Source organism: Arachis hypogaea, chromosome 9, assembly GCF_003086295.3.
Source record: "Arachis hypogaea cultivar Tifrunner chromosome 9, arahy.Tifrunner.gnm2.J5K5, whole genome shotgun sequence".
In the NCBI taxonomy this organism is placed as follows: Eukaryota; Viridiplantae; Streptophyta; class Magnoliopsida; order Fabales; family Fabaceae; genus Arachis; species Arachis hypogaea.
In genome coordinates, this window is record NC_092044.1 from 112,833,317 (window position 1) to 112,847,973 (window position 14,657).

At 25.3% G+C, this 14,657-nt stretch overlaps 1 pseudogene; it reads left to right on the plus strand.

The window, feature by feature from the left end:
• The first annotated feature begins 4,059 nt into the window (after nt 1-4,059).
• Nucleotides 4,060-4,269, plus strand: LOC112713747 (small nucleolar RNA U3; annotated as a pseudogene).
• Nucleotides 4,270-14,657: the final 10,388 nt, after the last annotated feature.

A 14,657-nucleotide genomic window follows, 5' to 3' on the forward strand; every position in this document is an offset into this window, starting at 1 on the left:
GAACTTGAAGCATAATCACGCGTTTAGGGAATGAAATGGTACCCAAAACTCTTATTTAATTGTTTATGATTCATTTTCTAATATGATTTTTCTTCAATTTTCTGTTGATATTAAAAATTATTTTTTTACTAGAATAATTTCGGTGTAGTTATATTTTCTAGACTTCCACCTCGTTGATTATTGAAAAAGAAAATTTAAATTATGATATAATTTATATTTGAATTGAACTAGTTTTTCATTCAAAACTTCTTTATATGAATAGAGTTTTCTATGGCTAATTTTCGAAATTAAGACCATAAGATTCTTTTTCTGAATTGTTCCTCCCCAAGATATATATACTTGGCAAGAGAGTTTAATTTTGACCATACAGTCATCTATCAAATTTAGTGACTTTAATAAAAAAAATAAAAAAACACCTTCAGTGTCCCTTACAATAACAATCTTTACAAATTCATCTATAAAAATCTGGCCAGAATACTGATCAATTTATCATTTTATCAAAAATCTTTAATCATCCTTCAAATAATAATCCTTACTGTTTCATGTACATATAAATCTGGCAAGAATATTGATTATTTCATCATTTTATCGCCATGCATTAAGCTTGTACCACTATAAGATAATTTTGGAATAGGGACTAATTTTAGCGATTAATTAAATTGATGCCTAATAGTGATCGATTTTAAGATCGATATATTTTTTCTATGATAACAAAAAGTTGGTCGTTAAATCAATCGTTAAATGAATTTATTAGCAGCTACCAATGAAGCAACTCACGTTGATCGCTAAATTGGTCACTAAATTATAAATTAGTAAACAATTTAACAACCAACTTTAAAGTTATTTTAATTGATTACTATAAATTTGTCATTGTTTTTAAATTTTGCGGTCAAAATATTAACGATGATCCAAATCTGTCAGTAAAGTGGTCACTAATGATTTCTTGTAGTTATGTTTTAATAAAGCATAATTTATATATAATTTTGTTGAAAATTCTATCGTCAATGAGATTAATATTTTACAAAAAAGACAGTCTTAAGAACCAATATTGTACAACTAACATTACAGTCAATATTTAACATATAACAGAAAAAAAAAATCATCTAAAACTCTTTAAAAAAATAACATCCGAAACACAACTAAACGAAATATTCAAAATTAAAACTCTACAAAAGCTCGTATATATTTAATGAATTTTATGATGAACTTATTTGATACCTTATTATATATATAATATTAATTGAATTTGTCTATTATAATATATTAGTTTTCTAGCATTATTATTCTTTATATAATTTAATTAACGCTCCTATATCTTTACTTTGTACGACAACATTTAAGATATAACTATTTAAATTTAAATTTAATATCTAAGTAGATTTGTTTAATTTTAAGATTAAATGTTTATATGTTGTTCATCCTATTATTTAATCAATTAGAATTACAACTATTTTTTAAAAAAAATGTAATTAATTTGTCTATATATAATATTTAAAAATTGAAGGAATGAAAACAAAAATTGATGTAATTAAAATTGAAAAGTAAAAGAGCATAAGCATCCAACCAACCGTACCGAAAATTTAATAATTAAACATGAGGCATGAGTGTGTTTGTGTGTGTCGTCTTTTTTGATTAAGTTCCAGCTTCATACAGTTAGTTGCCTCTGCTGTTTAACTCAAATAATTAGGTAATCTGACAGCGAAACATATGAATAGCTAATAATAATTAATGCCATCCGTAGCAGCCAACTAGCCATGCATATAGGTGGGGAGGAATATTGACTAATAAACTGTCAGATACCACCCTTTAATTTATTTAATTATTTATATATTATTAGAGGTATAAAGATACATGTTGGTGTCATTTCAATTTTGGTGTCTCCTCTCCAAGTGTTTCAATGGCACAAAAATGTGCCATTAATTATTAATTAATTTGGTGCCTTTTTTTTTAAGAAGAGTGTTAGGGGCAGTAATTTTTATATTTTATAATTATTAATTGGTTATTAATAGTTTTTTAATAGTGTGAAATTACATTTAATGATAAAAAATCACTCACTTTTCTTTTGATGGTTAAATGTTAGTCACAAAATACAAAAATTATTGACCCTTAAACTTTTTTTTTTTAATTTGTGTGTGCTGAATTCTTCATGTTATATCTTAGAATAAAGTAATAAATAAATTTTTTAAAATTTATATTATAGATAGATTATTCTTTTAAAAAAATATTAATAAAGTTTTTTAAAATAATAAATGTAGATAAATTAATTTAAATTATATTTTTTTATCTTAATTATAGAACTAATTTTAAGATAGTGTGTCTATATATACTATTTTAGAAAATTTTATTAGTATTTTTTTAAATATTAATTTATCCAAAGTATCAGTTGTTAAGAGTTTATTTATCATTTTACTCTATATACTATTTCTTCAATCCACATATACGAGATTGTGGGAATTATTTAGATATATCAATGCATTTAAGGATCTAATTTAAAAAAAAATTTCTATCTTTTGGGAGAAAAAAAAAATTGGACAAAGAGCATGTAAAGTTTCACTTTTTAATTTGTATATGGAAGCTAAGCTGGTGTTGGACTCGGTTATGAAAAGAAGTGAGACTTCACATTAGTGTGATGTCAGTAATGGAAATTGGATCCTACGATTTTCTAACATACTTCATAAGAAAATTACACACTACTAACAACACGGAGGGTCCAATTTCCACTTTTCGAAAATTCAAAATTTCACCAGCTCCAATTCAAATTTGTGATTTGTTGAGCCAAATTTGAAATTCAAAAAATTCGCACAGTCCGAATTCTTCGACCTGACACTCACAAAAAAACTGCCCCACAAATTGGTCTGGTAGTCCCGTAACTCCATATCTCGAGAAGACACGCACAAGTCTTCCATATCGTAAAAATTGAGCCATATCTAAACCTTTGAATTTATATTTTATTTTGACTATGAAATTAAAATGCAACCTTAGCCTTTTCAATTCTTAATTAGGATAGTATTTGTTTGTTATTTAAGACATGTAAATGGACTTTTTTTTTTCTTTTTTGAAAAAAAAAATTTCTATATTTGTATGTATATATATATTTTCAAAACATGGAGACAATGCAACAAAATTAGAACAATGAGATAAGAATTTCTTATCCACATTATACTAAGCCCACCTCTATTTTCCTTTATATCCTTATTTTTGTCTATCTTTTATCCAATTATTTCTATATATTTTGTGTTTAAAGAATAACTTGTAAAAATTATTTAAACTTTTTTTATATATACAAATGTAATAAGTAACTTATCATGTCAATATTTAACTTGTTACATCAACATTAAATATAGCAAATTAGGGCTAGAAGTTAAAGTAGATAACTTTAAAATTTACTGGATCAAAACAAACAAACAAAAAAAGTATTTTAAAGTACGTTACATACATTTTTAAAAATTTTATTTCTGATATCCATTTTAATTTGAATATCGTAATATTTTTATATGTACATTCATCATTTATTAGACCAGAAATCGTAAAATTTATCAGTCCAAAAAAAACTGTGAATCCCAATATTCTAAATAACTCATCATGAACACTTTTTTTAATCTCTTAACTATTGCATTATATATATATATATATATATATATAGGTAAATTCTAGCTTACCCTTCCTATAATAACATGTAATTTACCCTCTGAGACATGTCATCTTTTAATTGGTTGCTATGTTAACTATGGTTAAATTATTAGTAGTTAAATTATAGCCCAAAGTGGATGATTATGTAATTAAATACCTCCAAATTTAATTTCAATGCCATCCAGAAATCCCATATCATCATCACCATCACTATCATCATCATCATCATCATCATCATCATTATTTTCATCTTCTTTTTCGTCTTCCCTTTCTACACTATCATCATAAAAAGCCATCATAATCGATTTCACGTTCTTAAATTTTAAGATTTTCTGAATTTCGCAAACGTAAACTTAGTCTCACCTGGGCTAGGTTCACAAAACAAAAGCAGTTTTTATAACTAAACACAAAGAACACAAAACATAGAACACGACCTTACTTGAACAGGATCTGTTCTATAGGCTCGTACATCTGTATCCTTGAGTTCTAAGAAGACAGTAACCAAAGTCTGGCGGATGAACTATGACCGTGAGGTCAGAGTGTGATTAATTGTTCCAAAGCGCATGCCATCTGAACGGTGGAGGATCGTTGGCGCTACAACCTTGTGGTCGAGATGGTCTCACGGTGTTCTGACAGACTCAAATCTTTTTTCCCTAGCCATTCAAATCTCACGGTGTTCATCAAAATATGGAACACCCAATGAGTTGATTTTTTCTTTCAATTTCAGAGAGAAATGGGACCAGAGTAAATTGAATTTCTACACAATAATAAAAATATAACTTTATTTTTTAATGTTTATAGAAATTATATATTTATCCCTCTTATAAAAATATTTAATTACAAAATTACCCTACTTTAGTTAACATATTAACTCTTATTGAGTTAAATTAACTCAAACTAAAACTAAACATCCAACTAAAGCATGTCACGTTACGAGGGGTAATTTACATGTTGAAATAGAGGGGGTTGGGTAGAACTCACCATATATATATATATATATATATATAAAGTTATTCTTTGAGTAAAATTTTTAAACTTTATTTATTGTTATATATTTTGCCTAAAAAAAATAAAAAATATTTTGTCACCAACAAAATTATGTTAGTATGTATGTTACCATATACTTGTAATATGTATAAGTAGATCATTTTTTAACATATATACCATTAAACCTATCATATATGTTTTAATTTTTCAGCCTAGCTTTTACTTTATCAAAGACTCAAAGTCAAGTAAAAAAAAATACTCATTGAAAAATATACCATAGATATACAATATATCTCTGAGATTGTGAGTTGTGACTATAGAAAATTTTTTAAATTTACTTAAAACACCGATATTTTAATATTTTTAACAGTTGATTTTAAATAATATATTATTTATTTTTTATAATTAAAATCAACGATTAAGACTATTAAAATACTAACATTTCAAATATACTTAAAATTCTTCGGTGACTATATATATATATATATATATATATATATGTGTGTGTGTGTGTGTGTGGTTGATTGTATTGTTGGTTGGTATATAGTGTTTTTGGTATAAATAAAAATGAAGGCATGATGCAAGAATGGTATAGTACAAGTGTTGCTAACATTCATGTGAATGTGACCCATAAAGCATCTCAAATATCAAATTTGAGAGAGGGAATATGTGAACCAAAGAGACCAATTAATATTGTATGGTCACCTTTCAAATGTTAGTGCTTGTTTTATCCGCAAATATCACTGTTAATTTTGTGGTTTATTTTCATTTTCTAGACATATCACTGCTGCGCATGCACTTTAATAGACAACATTTGTATTAAGCTTTTTGTATCCATTTCACTTCATTTTCAAATAATGCAAAGAAGATATATACTTTTAGTTTTCTCTTCTTATAACATTTTCTCCATTAACAATTATCCAATACACACACGATGGCAATTTAATCTTTACTTCTTTTATTAAATGAATAATTAAAAATATTTACTTAACTAATCCAAGCAAAAAAAAAAAATCTCGCTCTCTCCTAATAGTAATAAGTCCTGTTAAAACATATTTTACATCTACTTATATATATAATTATCAGTTTCCTTTAATTAATTTCATTAAATAATTTATTTATTAGTATTTTGATTATAAACAAAAAATAATTTAATTTTAATGCACTGAAATCATTACACAATCGTCTAATTACATCTTTAGATAGCTATTTATATGATTAATATAAAATATAATTATTTGTAATATAATATTATATAATTAAATATAGTACAAAATTATTTTACACTCATGGTCGATTAAAATTAAATTGATAGACAAATTTGACTTATGAAAATGTTAGTTAATATAAATTTGATGATGTCTACGTGGGCAGTGCATAATAATTATAATGTTTGCACCAAAAAGTTTAAAAATCTAAATCCAACGCTATTCCATCCCCCCAAAAAAGATAATCTATTTAATCTTATCAATAAAATAAGAAATTAAATTAAATGCGACATCTTTCTTATTCCATTTTTTAATTAAAAAGATGAAATACTTTAGTCAACTTTGATACTGTACTAACCAGCCACATGCAACCGAATTAATGAGAGTAGTCTATATAACATACATATATATTTTAATCAGTCTAATATTTTTTTATGAACAAAATAATTTAAATAGAATGAATAATGACATATAATTATTTTTATGTAAAATTAATAATTAAAAATTATTAAATAATTTAATTAATTTAATTAAATTATTTAATAATTTTTAATTATTAATTTTAGACTAAGACAATTGTACTAGTATTTCCACCTTTAAATAGACCAAGTTTTTTACAAAATACGTCTTAGAAGTAATAGGATTTGCGTTATTTTAAAATTAGAAAAAGTGTAACATAGGCACAAAAATTAGAACCAAGAATAACTTTTTTTTAATAACAATTAACAAACCGTTAAGGATATATTTAAATGTGAAAATTTAGGTACAGTCGACTTCACCTGAAGTTGATAATTGAGAATCGTTAGATAAAAATTTAGTCAAATCAGTCAAATCACCTAATGGATTTCAGTTATCAACTTCACGTGAAGTCAATTGCACCTGAGTTTCTACCATATTTAAATATCTTTTAACATAATTATTATTTGTCAAAAAGTTAATAATTATTTTCGATAGTAGTCGTGAAAATTGGTCTTCTTTTTTTTTTTTTAATAACTGAGAGCGAGTAATTAATAATCCACGTATCAACAGGAGAGATTTGAAGTTTGAACTAGAAGCTTTGATAAAGAAAGGGGTGTTAATGCTGACATGATTGATTAATATTTAATATTTTGCTTAGCTTGGAAAATAAAAAATGAGAGAGATATAGAGATTGATTTGATATTCCACACTCTAGGAGAAAAAGGTTATATTAAATTGCATCTAAACCTTAGTCAAAAAACAATCAACAAACGGCACGCAAATAGGCTTTTTTTTTTGGGTATCTACTTTTTAGTACTGTGTATATATTTGTTTTATACTTATAGAAAAAATAATTCCGTGTAAAGATAATAATTAAATAATTTAATATATTTAATATAATATATATATATATTTTAATTATGATCTTTATATTATGCGAGTGATTTGCATTTGAATAGTAACCATTTGTTTATTTATATGTTATCGTTGTCTTTAGTTTAATTTAGCATGATGATGCATGTGGCATTTGTTTGTTGAGGGAACATGATGAAAAGAATAAGCAGAAATCAATATCATTGTCTTTCAATTTGGACACGAAATTAAACTAAATAAGAGATGGATATAAAACTACGTCACACGTACACTTTCTAGTCCCAACATAAAAAAACAACGTCTGCTTCACGTAATTGCCATTCAGCTTTTCTCAATTCGGTGTATATTGGTCCTTCCAATAACCCATTTTCTTCTTTACAAAAAAGGCCCAAGAAATATAATTTCCTCATATATTTGTATATATTATATTCTATATTATTATGCATTGTTTCATCTCGTGGAACACATGAACGAAACCATGTTCTTAGGTTTATTGTTTTTTGTTGTTTTATTTGTCATGTGTAAGGAAATTAAAAAAAAAAAATACAATATACACCTCTTTTTTCAAAATTCAATCTCACACTTAAAAATTTTCTATCCTTTGATTTCTCTGTTAATAAGAAATATAATAAAATAATTATATATTTCATTTCAATAATACGTTAAAATTAAATAAATGCATATATTATTATATTACATGTATTTAATTTAATTAGGGGAATTTCGAGACAAATTCATTTAGAAAATTTGTGGGGACAAGTGTTCTAATATAATTTAAAATTTTTTTGGATAATACATAATAGTAATGTTTATTTATTCTTACTAAATAATTAAATTGGACTTTATTATATTAAATTATTATAAAATTAGTTAAAATTTGAAAGAATATTTATTTATTAGTATTTTTTCTTTTAACGTTGGCTTTAGTTTTATCCGTAATAACTGTATTAGTTGAAAGAATTTTTTCAACTATAAACATCATAATAAAGAGTTGGTTTAATTTGTAATCAGAGATAAATTTTTTAAATAATTGTTTAATGTTTAATAACATATATAAAAAAGGAGACGTTTACTTATATTGAGAATACAAAGATTATTTTTTTTAAATGAAAATTCTACAACAATAAAATTCTAAATTGTATGTTATTACTTAAATTATTCAATATTTTATAATTCTTTAGTTAGATAAATTAAAGACAAATCAGATCTTATAATAAAAAAATATAATTTATAAAAATTATTGCCATGTTATATTTATACTTTGGCAATTATGTTATATATACATACAAAATTAACCGCTAAATTAGTTATTTGTATTCATGTTAAAATATAAAATAATTATTAAAAATGAAATAAAAAGAATACTTATGTTTATACATAAATATATTGTGCCTAATTTTGTAGTGATTTAATTTTTGATGTACACATAATATTTTTTATACTTTATTTTCACTATCAAAACTTTTCAGATCTATCACTAGATGAATTACATAATTTCTATCATTATATAGTAATTACACAATTTTAATAACACTAAAAAAGTAATGTTAAAAATAAAATTACACTTTTTAAATGTTGATAGCGTCACCTAATAATTGTTACCAAAATTATATAACCATTATACTCACTGTACAATTACATTACCCTAAAAAAAACTATATATAGACTACATCTCAAGCCTACTAAACATAAATAAATTTAATTAATTCAAAATTTAAATTTTAAAATTAAAATTAATTTTTTTAACCTATTATTTACATAATTAAAAGAAAAAAACGTTCTCCCCTACACTTTCTCTTAATCTTAATGTGATCACGTGTGAATACAAATTAATTAAACGTGAAAAGCACACTGCATAAGTTAAGATCTCACATTCTCACCTTACTATGCCCCGCTAAGATTATGTTTTAATTTGACTCTGTGATTTGGTAGGAAATTTGGTCACCATATCCGATCTTAAACACCACTTTAACACGCATGCATGATCTTTTTCGGTCAAATAAACTCAACAATTAATTACCCTTTCATACTTACGATAGTCGTAAAGCATATATAGCATATGCATGCATACTTCACTGTGTATCTAAGAATATATATAATAATATATGCATCCTAGCTAGCTCGCTAGTCAAAAAAGATACATCTTTATAATCATTGGATGCATCTCAAATAGGTATAAAATTAAATTGTTTAAAAGGATTCAACATCACTTTTCGAATTTAATTTGTCTCTTAAACAAGATCACGATAAAAATATATGCGTCAGCACATTTTATAAATCATATGAAAAAAATGTGGTAACTAAAGCAAGAACTTCATCATTCCAAAGTGGAAACTATTTTGTGGTGGGAGCTACCTAGCTACCCCAATGCAATGCAAATCCTAATTAGATTTGAATTATAAAAAATACTGTTTATATATATATATTAAAATTAATAAAAAAATAAGTTAGTAATATAAAATATATATTAAAATATAAAATATATATTAAAAATTAATTAAATAATATATATATTTATACACAAATATATAATATTTAATTTTAATAATTAATTTTATCGTAGGTTTAACATTGTTGTTCTTTTTAAAGGAAAGATTTAGGATATCTAATTTGCACGCATTTGACTACTTGACTTTATTTGTTGATATCTAGAGACTAGAATCATGAAGGACATCTAAAATCTAAGTATAGTAATAATGATCATTGTTCCATCATGCATTATCATATAATTTTTTATTCATTAACTAAAATGTCCTTAATTAATGTCTAAACTTTAGAAATAAACCAACAATTAAACAGAAAGATGAACCATCGATCGCGATATAATTAATAAGAAGTTCCTCGCAAGCTATGAGAGAGAGTGGTGGGAATAGAGAGGCATCGGGGCGGGTTTTACTCTATCTGACTTTGTCCTGTCGTACAATAATTTGCATAAAATTTGTTCCGTTTCTATCAGCGAGTAGTAAAATATTGAACTCTAATCTGCTCCTGTAGGTACCCGTCTCGCTCCTATCCACTCCTATAATTATTAAAATTTAATAAATAAAATTAAATTTTAAAACTTATATAACCATCATTAGATAACACAAATAATTAAAGTAAAAATTTAAATATAATACAATATTATTAATTATTTACTAATTATTTTACATATATTATATATATTATATATATCGGGGTGGGTAAGGACAAATATTACCTAAATCCGATTCCGTCCCGCTCCTCCTAAAGACCCGCCTTGCTCAAAACCCGCCCCGAGCAGGTAAGAGCGGAGTGGATACCCGCGAATTTGAGTGGGGTTGCCATTCCTAGGTGAAAAAGAAAAGTAGAGTGAAAATTAGAAAAAATAAAATTTAATAAAAAAATATATATAAAATTAAATAAAAATAGAATTTATACACTAAAATAAATTATTATGTATTTATATATCTATAGATATATTTATAAATGAATTTATTTTTAATATATATTTTATATTAATAACTAATTTTAATAATTAATTTTAATATATACTTACCATAACTTAAAAAAAAAACCTAAACTTTTGACTTACATACACATAAAAGGAGGTAGCAATTATATCACTTCCCTCCCCCCGCTAAGCTGCCACCACCTTTTTATTACACTAAGATTATCATTCAGTAAGCATGCAATAAAATGGAACACATAATTAAGAGATAATAAATGAAAGAAAAGCAAGTAAAGGTTATTTAACTGGAAAAAAAAAAGGTACGTAGTAGGATATTGTAGAGGTGATGATTATTTGAATTAAACCCTATATAGCTTTGTTTCAACTTTCAACACCTTTTTATGCGCTCTTAATTTCAAAAGGTGCAATTAAGCTTATCTAATAATGACATAATTAACCTTTAAAATTTTTTTCATGCTATGTGTAATGAGAGGTGTCATGTCATGTGCAATAATAATATGGCATTATCACCTATCAATTGACCATAGAAAGACTTATAGACTATAGCCACACTATATTATGGAGGGATGAACTAATAATGATAAGTTATTTGAATAGTTTAATATTTTATTAACAAATAATAATTACGAATGAGTTTGAAAATGATGTGGAAGTGACGAGAAGGCCGGCATATGAAAGGGATACATGCATGCTGCAGTTCCCACCTCCTAGATTAGGCCTTAAAACAATTATTCCTAAACTAGACATACATAATAAGATTTAGTTTTTAGTATTAAAGAATTTGGATTGGTCCGGTAATTAATTAATATTTTTAAAGTAAGTGTTGAAATTTAAAAATTTGTAAATTATATTTTTAATAATGCTAAAGAATCAAGATGGTTTTAGTAAAAAATCAGTCAAATGTTTTTGGGTGAATTCAAAATTTTTACGTAAATGGTGTTTATGTTAGGCATTAAGATATTTCTTTTTTTTTGTAAATTGGATGGTTCTGAATCGATTTTCTGATTTATCATGTTTTAGGCATTTGGAGAGTGAACGAGAGTGAAAAGATATAAACTAATTGAATCAATTTCCGTGATTCACGTTACAATAATATTAAACGTATCTCCTCCTAATTTGAATGTGGTGAAACATTTAATAATCAATATTTTAAATCATAAATAAATAAAACTAATTACTATATTTATAATTAACTAAGTTGTTTAATTCTTGGCTGATTTGGAGTTAATTCTATATACTTTTCCTTATATTTTATGTATGTAGTAATTAATTATAAGTAGTGAATTTTTAAATATAATTTTTATTTACGACGGATTAATTTTTAATTTAATATATTAAAAAATATCGTAAAAAAATATTAAATCACTTTTAATGCATGAGTTTCTCTATAATTTAGTAAGTGATTGCATATCTTATCATGTTTAAAATATGATATTTTACAAAAGAATTTCTAACTTCCAATTTCCCAATCAAAGCTTAATTAGTTCAAATTTATTATTGTATATTTATTCACCAAATTACTTTCATTTCCTTAAAAGAAATTTAGGTGCGTTAGTTGGTCAATATAACATGTCACAAAATAAGATTAAAAACAAGCATACAATTATTTATGAAGAAACAAAATCTTCAAATGAAACAAGAAGATAATAATAATGTGAAACTTAAAAAGATACTTTTTACTTTATTTTTTCCCCCTCTTATTATTGTTTGTGGGTGAAAAGAATGAAACGATAGGCCTTATAGCCTGTGTTTCCAAAGGATCAAATTAAGGAAGAAAGCAGGTTTACTTTAACCGGATCGTGGGGTTGGTTTGCCACTCATATGCTTTCTACAATAATTAAAGAACAACTAAAAGGTTACAATATTAATTATTTAATCTAATGGAACAATCTCAATCACATAACATTCATTTTAAGGATATAAAGTAGGTGTTGCTCACATTATTAGTTGATGCGCATGGAATTTGACTTGTACAGTTTAATATTAAATATCAAATCATCGAGATTAATTAGCTCATATATATATTGTGTGTATTTTAAAAATTAATTATTCAATTAATCATTATATATCTATATATAAATATCTGTCTGAATTTGGCCATGTCAACCTTAAAAAACTTGGATGATATAATCTCCTACCACTTGTATTGATGCATGGAAGATATTACACACATTTACATTTTTTTATGAGTTGTATTATTCAAGTATCATCTTGTCCTACCTCACCAAGTTATCAACAAAAATCTTTTTAAAGTGTTTATTATCATGTTTCAAAATAATAGTGTTTCATGTTCTCATACAGCAGGATTGAATCTTATCTAAACACTATTTTCTTTCTCTCTCTTTTTTTAAATTATTCTTTTAATTTTCATAAAGTTGGTGTGGGAAGCTAAAGCTTTTTCTACACTTGTTTGTTCCTTAGAAAACAGAAAAAGAAATTTGGTATAATATGCATTTTTTTTTAACAAAACAGGCCACTTGTAAAAAATATGAAATTCCAGAAGTATAAAGTATAACATAAACAAATTAAATTAAACATAAATTTACTAAGTTTTAATTTCTATCTTTGTTGAATTTATTAGAAGATTTTTTTTTAATTCTCTTTACCAATGTTCTTAAATTACTCTTTAATAACTACACTCTTTTTATATTAGACAATTCTATACACATAAAAATAAGGACATTCGTTAAAATCCTCACAAATTATTATAAATAAAATTGTTACTAAATTAATTTTAATTAAAATTTAACAGATATTTTTAATATAAAAATTACATTATCTCAAAATAATAATATCAGAGATTGTATTGTCTTAAAAAAAATTATATTGTCCTTCGTGTGAATGAATAAAAATCAAATTGAGTTTTCGCTCTTTAAAATTTTATTACATTATTACAGGTGAAAACTTAGTGTAGTCAACTTCACCTGAAGTTGATATCTAAGAGTTATTAAATGATATGAATAATTCGACTAAATTTTCATCTAACAAATCTCAGTTATAACATGGTTAACACAACTTTATGTGTTCAACAAAGCTAAGATCCGATTAGAAGGAGTTCAAAATTCAAACAATGCAACAATGTGATTCCCACCACTGAATGAGGACATGGAAAAAAAGAAGAAGAAGAAGAAAAAATTGGACAAGTGCAAGACAAGTATTCACTTAAGTAGCTCTTAACCTGGCTGGCATTTTCTTATGTCGAATTCAAGATATATACATGTTCCTAATTACATGTCATATCATATAGTATATTATTAGTGATGAGTTATGGCTAAGGATTTCCCTGGCCACAATGTGCAGGTGGCCCAACACAAGCACTAACATTGGAGTCATTTTCGTAACAGTTTGCAAATTAAGGCCACAAAACAATCAATAACGTTTGCTATATACATATATGAATAGAGCTTAATTCAGACAACAACACAACAACAAAACAGTCACTTCTGACTTTAAATGTCTTTCTCTTGGAACCCAGCAAGCAATGCGTTAGATTTCTCTACTTTAAACGTTTTTAATTAATGAGGTTCAAATGTTCTCTCATCAATTTTTTTCCCTTTTGAATTAGCGACACTTTAATGGGGACCCCTGCCCAGCCTGTCTCATAACCTAATTTGCTCAGATTCCATTGTGTTTTTTTTGTGTGTAAATTATTTATAAGCATACCCCCACAGGTAAATCAATGTCTCATTCTCATCTATCTCTTATTTTCTAATTTCTCTTATTATAAGTCATAAGTCAACTCAATCAATTTCTCTTATTTTCTAATTTTGAAATTCAAAAAATTAGAATAATGAAACGGTTTTTTTAGGTTTAATTATTCTGTCGGTCTTTATAATTTCATCGAATTTTCAGTTAGGTCTCTATACCATATTAGATTTTGTAAGTAAATATCTATCGTGACAAAAACGTTGAAATTAATAAAATATTTTATTAAAATATACATAATATTTAGTAAAGTGTTAGACATATTCGTTTTGTTTAATGAAATATTCTGTTAATTCTATCGTTTTTGTCACGGTAAGAACTTAACTACACGATCTGATATGATATAGAGACTCAATAAAAAAAAA